Source organism: Tauraco erythrolophus, chromosome 5, assembly GCF_009769465.1.
Source record: "Tauraco erythrolophus isolate bTauEry1 chromosome 5, bTauEry1.pri, whole genome shotgun sequence".
NCBI classification, from domain to species: Eukaryota; Metazoa; Chordata; class Aves; order Musophagiformes; family Musophagidae; genus Tauraco; species Tauraco erythrolophus.
In genome coordinates this window covers 35,780,855-35,795,039 of record NC_141469.1, presented here as the reverse complement: position 1 = coordinate 35,795,039, position 14,185 = coordinate 35,780,855, and positions in this window count along the sequence as shown.

The following is a 14,185-nucleotide window of genomic DNA, read 5'->3' as shown; positions in this document are numbered from 1 at the left end:
GAGTAATTGTGCTGCAGTTACAACCTTATCACTCCCTTTTCATTTACCACTTGCCAGTCATCTTTGGCAACCTCTGAATTCCCAGCTCTTGCGAGGTCTTTAGTTCCTCCTCAATTTGTCCTGTGACTCACTCACCCCTCAGTGCTCCTTGAACACTTGTGAGCGTCCCTGCTGAGGGCCCTCAAGGGAGGGTCATAATTAGTAATGGTAAGGATTGTTACCTAGGTAGGAGATGCTGGCGGTAACGCTGTTAATTGGCAAATAGAAGCAGCATCCAACCACATAGACTATTTTACTTCATAGTGAGATAATACCCTTCCTGCATCCTTTCACCATTGCTTATTCCCTGTGAGACTGATCCTGTCATGCGCTGTGGGTCACCCACACCAGGCATTCACCTCTACTCCTCTGCTGCTGCTGCTTGTCCTGCTGTCAGCCTGTGTGCCTTTCCACTCTCTAACAAGACTATCTGATGTGAAATGCTGATCGTGGCATGTAGAGCCACAAGAGCCACAGGTAGACAGTTGCTGCTGTAGAGCTTCAGCTTTGCAGCTCAACTGCAAAGCTATGAAACAGCAGTGTTTGGAGAAAGCTCAGGAGGAAAGAGAATAAAGAGGGTGAGTAAATGAGCTACAAGATTAATCAGGTGCTCTAGGAGATTTTCTTGGAACAGTTTTGCATTGTATGTTAATAAACTCACAAGCCCCTCCAAAAAGGTAAGGGAGCAATGTACTGGGAAACCTGAGAAAACCAGCAGTGATAACTGAAGTTGAAAATGAAAGAGGGCACTTTTTGGAGATACACAGAATTTTTCTTGGAACCATTGCAGTGCCCTCATATAACAGCTTCTCCCATTCCCTTCAGGACACTATCATAACTATAGTCAGGTGGATATGGTTTTTCACTCTATAGGCTTCAATAATGCAAATAGCACAGTCGATTTAACTCTGGGGATGGAGAGGAAAGAGCTTCTTTTGGGTATGCATTCTGTGTATGTACTTTGTAGATCTGAATTATGTTGAATGGAACGTTTTGGCTTCCAAGGTGAAAATATACTACTTTGTAAGTGTTCAGAATGCTTAGAAAAGAAAAATGCAATCTTTGTTTTCTGAAATGTGCAAGCACAAACCGAATACAATGATGATACTCAGGATTTAAAGCAGCAGCAAAAGACGTTTCAATTCTGACAGTTTCCCAGCCCCTCATAGTGCAGGCTTGGTCTTTGAGACTGAAAGAACCAGCTTAGTTGATGCTTTGCGTTTCTGCTGCTGATTTTAATGCTGTACGATACATTGCCGCTTCAAGTGGCTGTGCAAAGTGCATACATAATATGCTGCGGTTTAGAGGCTTCTTTAGGTACAGGTTGCTGCTAATTACCAGAGTGCTCCCTCCTGCTATTTTGTTTGATTGGAGGGCATTAGGACTATTAAGGAGTGTCAAGAGGGTAACTTCACATTATGATGTTAATTTCTGCATCCGTATTTTCAGAAGCGCTACACGGCTTTAGGGTGCTCAGATTTTGCTGTACCGAGCGTACCACTACTGGTTATCTATTGCTCTCTAGTGGCCAACGTGTAACCCTGCTGCTATACTTGCAAAGACGGCCCTTGGTGTTTTTGTTATCACAGTCTATTACTGTAACATTGTAAATTCATTTGCACACATTCACCTGCAGTTTAAGAAAATTTACGCTTCGAGCCCAGGGGAAGAAAAAATACAAGTCTCTTGCATTTTTCTATCTTCTCTTCTCTCAACATTTCTAATATTTCCACCCGTATCCCTTTTTGTCGGTGACCTCACCAACTCACAGATAGTATCTCTTTTCTCCACCCTAAAGCGTACACAGACAGAGCCTCACCCCTCTGTTCCTGATCTACGTGGCAGCGCCTCATGCTACCTCTCACCAAGCAAAACGTGTTTTGATGGGCTAGTAGCGAGCAAGGTAGAACAGCTGCTAGTTGGATTAATTTATTTGTTACTACTCCAGCGAACAACCAGGTTTTACAGTCTTACAGAGAAATTGTTCTCACGTAGACCTCTACTTATTTATCAAATTGTTTAATTTGGGAAACAGATTTAAGCATGAGAGTGAAGGATGTGGGCTGTGTGATCACATAAGCCTTGTTCCCTTGGGAAATCAGGTTAACAGATGAAAGTTACTGTGAAGAATAGAGAAGCCAGCTGAGAGCATGGTCAGGGCAGAAACTGGAACGAGGTTCTGAACTACCAGAAACAGGAGCTTCTGCAACAGCTTTTCAACAGACAGACTATGAGCAATTTGGGGGTGACTTGGGCAGTTCTGTGAAGGGCAGCACACAATGATTACCTGCAAGAAAGAGACGGAAGCTGAACCAGAGCCCCTTCTACCACTGTGTTCTCTGTTTGTGGCTGAGCTGAGAAAAGCCCTTGGGGTAAAGACCCAGGGATGCCCGCTGTCAGCCAGCGCATCTCCAGTGGCAGCCCTCAGGAAGGAATCCAATGAGCAGTGGTGAGGACCCCAGTGCACTCCAAAGCTTCCTAAAGGAGGGCAGGAAAGAAATATGAAGTGAATGAAAGCAAAAATTAAAAGTAGATCAACTTGATTAAAACCACGCAGAGTTACAAACAACCTGTTCTCTCTCATGACTTATTTTTGCAGCTTGTAGCTATTCCTTAAAAATATTTGAAATTACCTAAGGATAGCATAACTTAGAATCATAGAATGGTTTGGGTTGCAAGGGACCTATAAAGTTGGAACTTCCTTGAAACAGTCTTAGCCAAGCAACAATGTGTTCATGGTAAAGATGTGCTCTGTGAACCGATATAGTAAGAGAAATCTGAAATGGAGTCTTACATTTTACAGAGAAATTAGAAAAGTAATGCTTAGCTAGATCATTAACATATCTTAATACTTTCTTCAGGCTTTTCATATACAGTCTGCAGGTTCACTAAACCACCAACAATACAGTATATTTCAAGTGGGATAAATACTTTGCCAGATATTTGTTTCACTTGCAAATATATACATATGCAGTAACACAACCCATTATTACTGTATGGTGGTGCAATCTGGTAAAACCAAACCTTGTAGTAATCATGTTCTAACATCCCATTAACACCCAGGGCTTTCCTAGGAATCACTGCCATCAACACTGGCTCCTCAGGCTTAATTCAACCATTTCAGATTCTCTAGGGGAGTGCTCATACAAGGAAAAATATACCTGTCTGAGAGAAACAGGAGAGACTCACCACACAGTGATGAGCAAACAAGCGGTGAAATGTGTCGGTGTTCTCTTACTTGCATTAGTGCTGGCTGCTGTGTTATAACAAAATTACGTATCTTTTTCTTTAGAAATGAACTTTTTCACACTTTCACACACATAGTCTGTCTTTTCACACTTTTGTGAAAGCGGATTTGCCCCACGGCAATAAGGGCCTCATTCCCTTGAGCTGCTAAAATTTCAAAGGTGCCTTAGTCTTCTCTTTTAAGTATTGTAACTATTACAAGAGCTTTTTCAGATAATTAGCCATCCTGTGAAGCTCTGTTTTGTCATCTATGAGGAAATCAAACACAGACTGAAAATCGTCCCTGTTAAATCTATACATTTTGGAACCCTGTTAAAGCTATAGAGGCCTTAGATGACATTCCTTTATTTAAAAGAACATTACCTTGTGAATTTTTATAAAAGAATCCTAGTTTCATATTAAAGAAAATATTCAATAGTATGTGTAAATCCAGAAAAAGACTGCTCAGTGTGTGCCTTTTTCTTTAGAATAAATGAAGAAAGGCAAAAGAAGAGTTTGGGGCCATTTTTGGTTTTGTTTTTCTCCAATACCTCAGAAATTCAGGTCATTATTGGTTGTGTTTTACTTTTGTATCTATGGGTTTTAATTCCTAAAGAAGTAAAGGTGATGAATTAATAGAAGGAAATATTTTTAGTCATTCTCAAGATTCTAGAAATAGTAAATACGTGTTTCAGTCAAGCCTAAGAACTGCATTTTCTTTCTCCTGCTCAACATCCCCAACCACTGGAGCTGCTCTGTCAGCACAGAGCACTGAGCATGGTGTGAGACGAGGCTGTGCTTTACAACCCTGCAACACAACGTGATAGCAAAACCGCCTCATTCCAGATATCCTCTCAAAATCACACTTAAGGGGCATTGTTTCATTTCTTATCTTAGGGCCTAGGAGTTTAAAAGTTTATATGGCTTCTGGCTTAAAATTTGCCTGAACCTGTAGATTGCCGGAAAGGATCTCAGACATCTGGTAGTTAAGGGTGCCAACGCTACACTCATACGATTTGAGAGACAAGGAGACCGTAATTTTTAGGACGGTCTTTCAGCAAGCCTACTATGGTAGAATTTCTCCCCTGTTTATCATTTGATGCAAAAGAGTCTGAAATTTAGGAAACACTGCAGAATCACAAATTTTCCATACTTGAGACCCATGGGGTTTTAAAGTTTCCTGCTGCTATAGCAACTTCAGCAATAAATGCATTTTAAATACCCCTTTGATGAGTCATAAGTGTCTATTAAACTCTTCTTGTGGTGAACTACCATTTCCATTCAAGGAGTCTTATTGCTCTTTTATAGTAATCATTCACTCTCTCTGATCTAATATTAAGGAATAAAAAAGTAATGTTTCAGATTTGTACAGTCACAAAATAAATATGAGCAAATTCCTTGATCTTCAGACATAGTCCCAAGTATAGTGAGAGGAAACATTGCATCACATTGCCAAACAGCCCCAAAATAGAGCCTCAAAAATCTCAGATATTCACAAACCTGAAAAAACAATTTGTTAAGCATCCATTACAACATACTGAATACTATAAATTCAGGGTTATGCTCTCTGCTGTTCATCAGAAATTAGATCTGATAAATACTATCACACTTGATTCCTATACACTACCACTATAGATACTTTTATTTTAATTGTACCCAGAAGAAAACGGTGGTAAACAATAAATCACTTTAGATAAGGCAACAAAAAAATCTTTTTTAATATAAACATTCGTAGCCCCACGTACTTAAAAGTTACTCTTTGGAGCTTTAAACCTCCTTAGTTCTACAGACAATTTCAAAAAGCCAAACATAATTGGTGGCGTGCAAGAGCTTGGATGAGTAATTGAGGGAGTCTCTAAGGCTTCAACATTTAGCTGCTGAAGTCTAGTTTGATGTCATCAATCTGGACAGTTCAGAGAGCAATTCAAATTAGGGGGAGAACTGTACCGGCAGAATACTAGATACCTGGAGACTCTCATCTTAGGACTGATATATCTCATTTCTTTTACAGCTTTTAAAAACTACATAGGAAAGAAATAGATTTGAGTAGCTTTTGATGGGGAGAGACCTAGATATAAAGGTATTCTAAAGTATGATTACTTTTTTAGATATGTTTAGTCTTGTAATCGTCTCTGAAAAAAACGTGCACAGTTGTAGAAAGGATTTCTGGTTTTAAATAAAAGTCAGTCAATTGACTTTGAATAGATAATGGATGCAGCTAAGCTTTTGAATACACCTAGTGAGCTCATTTAGCTTTTTGAAGTCAATTTGATATCTCAACAGGCATCCTTAGTGATATTCTTAGTTGCAGTAAATAATTTCATAAAATCATGAGGTTTGCAACAGGGAAATCTTTAGCCAAATTAGAATTCCAAGACTAGAATACATTTCCTAGCAGCTGCAAATTGGTATTTTTTCCAAGAAAAATATAGTGTACCGTTTCCAGCAATGGAAAGGGTTCAACATAAAGGGAACCAACAACAATAAGATTCCAATGGAGAAACTCTTTCTGCTGTTACTTTACTATAGTGCATTTTATTCCACACTGATATTGTTAAAACATGGCTCTATGTTTAAATTGATTAATTCCATTAAGTCCTTAAAGTGAACTATTCTTCTGCATAAGATCCTGTGTTTAGACATGTAACTTTAAACAGCAGTTTTACTCTAGAAGCAGAGCACTAGTCTGGTTTCATGTTATTACTGAGGGTTTCTGGAGTTTTGCCTAAAAAAAACCCTAAAACTGTAGAGGGATATTCAACAACCACTGATTTATTTAAATTATTATTAATTTTGTCTATTAAGAGCTCCGAAACTGGTTACTTTAAGGTCTTCCATTGCTTACATATCTGTATGGCCCCAAGACTCCATCTACCTCTTTAGCTACCAACAGAACTTTGAAACACTTATCCAGCACGCATCACTGACTTATTAAATACAACAAAATGCTATATTGTTTGCTAGTACCTCTGTTTCTTCAGAACTAAAATTAAGAAGTGCAAATGGCTCCCTCTTTTACATTCTGTCACTGGTTTTACCAATATTAAATTTATTTCATTTACATTCTGATTTTGTTTATAAAAAATATGTATTAAGATGCTTCATAACAATTAAAAACATCATGATGTCTGTATTCAGTTCTGTATTTAAAAGTCAGTCATTAACTGATCAAAACAAAATGATAGAATCATAGAATGGTTTGGGTTGGAAGGGACCTTAAAGACCATCTAGTTCTAACCCCCCTGCCATCAGCAGGGACGCCCTCTAATACACCAGGTTGCTCAAAGCCTCATCCAGCCTGGCCTTGAACACTTCCAGGGATGGGGCACCCACAATTTCTCTGGGCAACCTGTTCCAGTGCTTCATCACTCTCAGAGTGAAAAATTTCTTTGTTAGATCTAATCGAAATCTACCCTCTTTCAGTTTAAATCCATTGCCCCTTGTCCTATCACTCCATGCCCTTGTAAAAAGTCCCTCTCCAGCTTTCTTGTAGGCCCTCTTCAGATACTGGAAGGTTGCTAAAAGGTCTCCCCAGAGGCTTCTCTTCTCCAGGCTGAACAACCTCAACTCTCTCAGCCTGTCTTCATAGGAGAGCGGCTCCAGCCCTCGGATCATCTTCATGGCCTTCCTCTGGACTCACTCCAGCAGCTCCATGCCCTCCTTATGTTGGGGGCTCCAGAGCTGAACTCAGTACTCCAGATGAGGTCTCACCAGAGCAGAGTAGAGGGGCAGAATCACCTCCCTCGAGCTGCTGGCCGCGCTTCTTTTGATGCAGCCCAGGATACAGTTGGCTTTCTGGGCTGCAAGCGCACATTGCCGGCTCGTTGCTTCTCATCAACCAAGACCCCTAAGTCCTTCTCCTCAGGGATACTCTCGATCCATTCTCTGCCCAGCCTGTATTTGTGCTTGGGATTGCCCCACCCCGTGTGCAGGACCCTGTACACAGCCTTTTTGAACTTCCTGAGGTTTGCACAGGCCCACCTCTCCAGCCTGTCACGGTCCCTCTGGATGGCATCTCTTCCCTCCAGTGTGTTGACCACACCCCACAGCTTGGTGTCATCAGCAAACTTGCTGGGGGATCCTTGCTGGATCCTACTATCTCTGTTGCTAAAAAATATGTTAGTGCTGGTCCCGATACCAACCCCTGAGGAACACCACTCATCACTGGCCTCCACTTGAACATTGAGCCCTTGGCTGCAACTCTTCGAGTGAGACCATCCAGCCAATTCCTTATCTACCAAGTGGCCCATCCATCAAATCCATGTCTCTACAATTTAGAAACAAGGGTGTTGTGTGGGACAGTGTCAAATGCTTTGCACAAGTCCAGGTAGATGATGTCAGTTGCTCTTCCTTTATCCACCTATGCTGTAACCCCATCATAGAAGGCCACCAAATTTGTCAGGCACGACTTTCCCTTAGTAAAACCATGTTGGCTGTCACCAATCACCTCCTTATTTTCCATGTGCCTTAGCATACTCACCAGGAGTATCTGCTCCATGATCTTGCCAGGCATAGAGGTGAGACTGACAGGCCTGTAGTTCCCTGGGTCTTCCTTTTTTTCTTTTTTAAAAATGGGGGCTATGTTTCCCCTTTTCCAGTCAGTGGGAACTTCAATGGACTGCCACAACTTCTCAAACATGATGGATAGTAGCTCGGCAGCATCGTCTGCCAGTTCCCTCAGGACCCATGGATGCATCTCATCAGGTCCCATGGACTTGTGCACTTTCAGGTTCCTTAGATGATCTCTAACCTGATCTTCTCCTACAGTGGGCAGTTCTTCATTCTCCCAGTCCCTGCCTTTGCCTTCTGCAACTTCCGTGATGCAGCCAGAGCACTTGCCAGAGAAGACTGAGGCAAAAAATGTCACTGAGTACCTCAGCCTTCTCCATATCCCAGGTAGCTGGATCTCCCATTTCTTTCCAGAGAGGGCCCACGTATTCCCTAGTCCTCCTTTTATCACTAACGTACCTTAGAAGTTTTTCTTGTTGCCCTTGATGTCCCTGGCCAGTTTTAATTCTACCAGGGCTTTAGCTTTCCTGACCTGATGCCTGGCTGCTCACACAATTTCTCTGTATTCCTTCCAGGCTACCTGTCCTTGCTTCCACCTTCTGTAGGCTTCCCTTGTGTGCTTCAGTTTGTGCAGGAGCTCCTTGTTCGTCCACACAGGCCTCCTGGTGTTTCTGCCAGACTTCCTCTTTGTTGGGATGCATCACTCCTGAGCTTGGAGGAAGTGATCCTTGAATATTGACTAGTATTGTTGGGCCCCTCTTGCCCCCAGGGCTTTATTCCATGGTACTCTACTAAGCAGATCCCTTTTCAGGCCAAAGGCTGCTCTCCTGAAATCCAGGGTAGTGATCTTGCTGTGTTTTCTCCTCATCGCCCAAAGGATCTTGAACTCCACTATTTCATGGTCACTGCAGCCAAGGCTGTCTTTGAGCTTCAGATTCCCCACCAGTCGCTCCTTGTTGGTGAGAACAAGATCCAGCATAGCACCTCTCCTTTTTGATTGCTCTGTCGCTTGGAGAAGAAAGTTATCATCAGTGCATTCCAGGAACCTCCTGGATTGTTTGTGGCCTGCTGTGTTGTCCTTCCAACAGATATTGAGGTGGTGAAGTCCCCCATGAGGACCAGAGTTTGTGAACAGGAGGCTTCTCCTATCTGTCTGTAGAGGCCCTCATCCGCCTGGTCTTCCTGGTCAAAATATGAACTATGATCTGTTCTTCTTGTGATCAGAAATGGATTCCTTCTTCTCTGTCATGTTTATTCCACACTCCAAAGGCAAAATTGAAAATCCACTGAAGCTGATCGAAAACTTGCTATTGATTTTCACTGGGCTTTGGTCAAGCTCCAGATGACCTTGATAAATATGTCAATGAACAAGCTGAAACTCATTGAATCTGCTTGTTTACAGAAGCGATGAAGCAGGTCAAAATGCTCATTTAATCTAACTATACTAGATAGACCAATGATGAAACAACACACTAGTAAATGCAGATTTTAAAGAGACAGACCTGAAACAGCCTGCTGTACAAGCGTTATTTAATTACCTTAGTCTCTGATCTTAACTTCTTTTGATATAACCTGCTAAAAACTGAACATTTCAAAATTAATTTAAGAATGCTACTTCTGTTCCCTATCTTTGTTTTTAATTTTTTTTGACATTGGCAAAATGGATGCATGCACACAATGTTGCAAAATGCAGTGCAAATTCCTGTATACTTGAAGGGAATTTTACACCATCACTTAGACTATGTGGTCCTCTCAGACCACCTAGGGAAATCCTGGCCTCCAGCTGCTTCTCTCTGCCCACCAGCCCAATGTCTTTGCATTGCACTTTTCTCGCACACACATGCTACTAGGTTTGAAGTCAGCAGGAATTCAACTGTCTCAGATTTTTTCTTACTACTCCAACATACACATGTCTTTCTTAGAAGTGGATAGTCAGTTGAATTATTACATAGGTTATGTAAAACAAAGTGACTTTTAAAAGACAGCACCAATGTTTGCTACGCTAGTGGCCACATCAGTTTTAATGAATCTGTTCACAGGGTGAGTCTAAGCCTTCCCATGCAGAGGAAGAGACACCAAACTGCAGGATAATCACAGAGAACAGCCAGCATGTGCGCAAAGCAAAGCTGAATATCAAGTAGGCATTTCATGGTGGGCACACCAGTTCCAAAACTCAGAATAATAAAGGATGAAAAGTCAAGCTATTACCTTTGCACACCATTTCTAAAAGAAACTGTAATTCTCACACATTCGTAAACCTAGACGAGACTTCAGATGAGAACCTCCCTATGATAAAGCATCACACCTTTATTGTCCTCAGAGCAGTGGCCATTTACATCAGCTGTTTGTCCAGAAAGAGGATCCAGAACTTACGATGGTAAATTCCTCTGGAGGTCAGTACAGAAGCTTCATGTGGTTCTGGTTGATGTTCAACTCCAGGAATGTTATCCTGACATTTGCAACTAGTAAGTATGTTTGGTGGTCTATTCATAATCTCAGCATGACCTTCAATTTACACTATATCTCATGAGAAAAAAAAAAACCCACAAAAATTATTAAGGACCCTGGTCCCTCCTCGCAGCACACATACACAAAAATTCTTCTACTGCAAATGTCACATCTGTCAATGCAAAAGGAGATACTATTTTTTTCAGTGTCAATTGCCAAATATGTTTCTGTGGTTAGAATTCACAATAATTTATTCTAATGAAATTCTTAAGAATCTATACAAATAATTTGAAATTTCTATTTACTCTTGTATCAGCTGTTTTACAGATTGTAAGACATGCAAGAGAAGCTCTAGACATACTGCGGATTTTACCAACCGAATGCTTGGATGCAAAATGAGTAGGCTCACTGAAGCAGATAAATAAGCCTCTACAGAACACTTACACGTTACAGTACTTTCCTCCATGCTACTGCAAAAACAGGAAGAGGAAAAACAAACTCAACAGGAAACAAAATTAATTCTCCTGAGATTGTTTGAGTCAGTATTCTAAGTGGCCTGAAAGCCTGAAAACTGGTAAATGGAAAAATATACTGGATTGATACTGTGGTACACCTCCACTGAAGTATTGCAAGTGGAGAAATGAGGTATGGTCAGAAGGAAATTTAAATCCATTCGAAAGGTTTTTGGTACCTCTTTTTCTTTAGCATGTAATTGCACATACAATCTGAATCCAGTATAAGATTGTTTCAGTGCACTGACTCTTATCCACCACCACCAGGATAAGAAATATTTCCTTTTTTCCTCTCTTCTTCCTATCCAAACATCACATGTTGTACCTTCAAAAGTGCTGATAGCCTTTTTCCCCAGAGAGATTTCTTTAATGAGTGTTTAGTATGATCACCAAGCAGTTAATGACGAATTGTGGTCAGAACAGATGTTTGTCATGAAAGAAGACAGGAGAAACAGGGAAAACACATTTGCTGCAGTTTCCAGCTCTGTGACACAGACACAAGAGAGTCTTTTGCACAACAGAAAATGAGCATTTCTATCCTTAAGGGATTAAAAGCACAAGATAGATACTGACAGAAGAACTAGTGACAATATAGAATGTTGTACAGGCCTGTGAACTCTGAATTGCTTCATAAATGCCTGAATCTCAAAAAATATTGCAGCATGACCAAGGACAGTTTGGCAACAACAGAGGATGGCAACACAAGTTTTGTAAAAAAAAGAAACCAGAAATTCAGGAAATTTCCTACTTAGTACATTCCACACGGAATATACATGCTACAGAAGGAAAAGTAGATAGTTACAAAGGACTTCCAAGGAATGAGAAAAGCAAAGTGGGATCAGAATAAAGCATGATAGCTCTAACTTAACAGCAAAAAAAAACCCAACAAAACCCTGATGAAAATTTCTTTGTGAGAAAAAATATGAAGACATTTTATTCTTAAAAAAGAACTGCATATGGTCTAAGGCAGAAATCCTGGGACTGTGTTGTGTGATGAAAACCTTGTTGAACTAAAAAATGTCTCTGAATAAAAAAAGAGAATATTAACCTTTTCTATTCAAATTAGGCATGGCTTTGAAGCAGAATTTAAATTGAATAGTAGCCTGGAAGCTTTGATTTACATCAAATAATTGGATAAGTCGTTCCAACCTGCAAAGCAAGCAGCAGCTGAAAATTATCTGAAGCAAAATAAGATTTTCAAAATCATCGCTGAATTATTGGTAACAAAGGCCAGGAGTATTGGAAACAAAACCAAGAGTGAGAAAAGTATTAAAAATCAGATGATTCACACAGGAAAACTTTATATATAAAATAATGGCCTCTCTGCTACTACCATTCAGGGAAAAGATCTTTTCATTGGAATTGAGAATTTTATTAAAGTATCAATTAAGTCCTCAAGTGTTCAGGTCAGGCAAACAAATCAATTGCTAGAAATGACAAAGAAAAGATTAGAGAAAAGAACAGAGCGCATTATTTTTTTCTCTATATGAAACCCATGTTCCTCCATCTTGGGTATTCTGGGATGTTATGACTCTCCCATCCCAAGGGACTAGAGTGGGTTTAGAGAAGGGTGATGGGGATGATCAGGGTCTGGACCAGCTCTGTGAGGAGACGACGCTAGCATGAGAAAGAAACTGCTGAGGAGGGAATACAACAGAGGCCTCTGCAGCCGTTAGCAACACAGAGAATAAATAGAGGATAATTGTTTTTGCAATCCAAGAGACAGCGACATTATTCTCAAATAAAACAAGCAGGCAGCAGATGCCAAACAAACGACAGGAGGCGACCTTCCACATGAGTAAATAAACTACAAAAATTCTAGTGATCATGTTGTTTGTCGTAAAAGTGTATATGGATTCAGTAAGTGATTGGGCAAGTGCCAGAAGAAATATCCACGGGGGGCTAAGTAGAGGGACACCACTCTCAGAAGAGATCACTACATGATTACTGGTTTTTGTACTCTGCACTAGGCATCTGCTATTGCTTGCTACAGGTTGCTGGGTTAGAAGGATCTTTGGTCTAACATGCCATCTTTATACTCTTGGACTGCTGCAGTTATGCGTTTGTATCTTAAACAAATGTAGTTAGTATTGTGCATCAGGCTGATGTACAACACAAATGATCTTCTACCATGTCAAAAAGAAAGGATCGGAGCAATAGAGAGCTGTTGCTAGGGTTCAGTAAACAATAATTAAATAATAAGCGATTGATGGTGATTTTACCATCAAAACCAGCAATAAGCATTTCTTACATAAGAACAGGTTTGTTGTGACATGAGCAGAAGGAATAAGTTAAAAAGTGATATAACAAGATTATAGCATAAAAGTGCAAAGATATTTGGAGTTCTTTAGCATGTGGGAATTTAATTTACCCATTTATATTTGGCTCAGATACTCACCAAATAGCATCATTACTTTATAAATGTTATATAATAGGAATACCTCCCATATCTTTTTTATATTATTCCCATAAAACCATTTTATAATCCACAAGAACTGATCCAAAGCTGGAGACACTTTGGTTGTGGAGTTTGGATATTAAAATAATTAGACACTTAGAGTCAGAGACAAGAAGTTTGTTAATTAAGCATAGGAATGAACACCAGTGGTATAAGTACAATATGAGTGAAGTGAGCAGAGCTCAGTGAGGAGTTGTGTCCAAAAAATCTTTTCAGATGTGGCAGTAGAATGACTGATGAGCGAGAACTATTAACATGAACATCTCTGTCCTTTACAGGTTCTTCAAGAAGACTTGTACTGTAGTGATACTATAACATTACCAGATGGAAAAAACTCACTCCTTTGATTTTACTGGGATTAAAGTGTATCCTTTAAATGTTACTATTCCTCTCTGTATTTTCAATAACCAAATTCAGTTCATTAGCTGAACTAGTTTATTGGAGAATGTTAGTATTGCCTGTCAGTGCTGCACAGCAGTCCTACACTGATTGCCCCTCAGGACAAGTACGTTTCCTTAGCAAGGCTGTGGAGGCAATAGGTGGGGGAGGATGGATGGTGTGCAGTATATCAAAGGCTGATATAACCTACTGAGACTGAACATCTTGGGCTCCTTCTACCGTCAACAGTCGGAGCTGAAGTCCTTCAAAAAGAGCTTCAGAAGGGAATGAAACTCCAATTTCAACACTTTGAATTTCTGTCTGGAGAGCTTATCTCTCTACACTGACTGTGCAGGGAGCTTGGGCAATGGGGCTTATTATGCTAATATTGAGCTTTGGGATGCTACTCCCCTTTGAAGATCTGGCACTGTGTGCCATAAACTTGTTGGATTTCACAGTAGCATCCCAAAGGCCCCCATGAGTGCAGGCGGAGGATAACAGCAGAGGCCAGGCTCCACACTGGGCTGTAACACAAACCACAGAAGGTCAATGACTGATCAGTGCAGGAATGCAGTCTGGGTTTAGGGCATCACAAGGAGAACGTATTAAACGTATG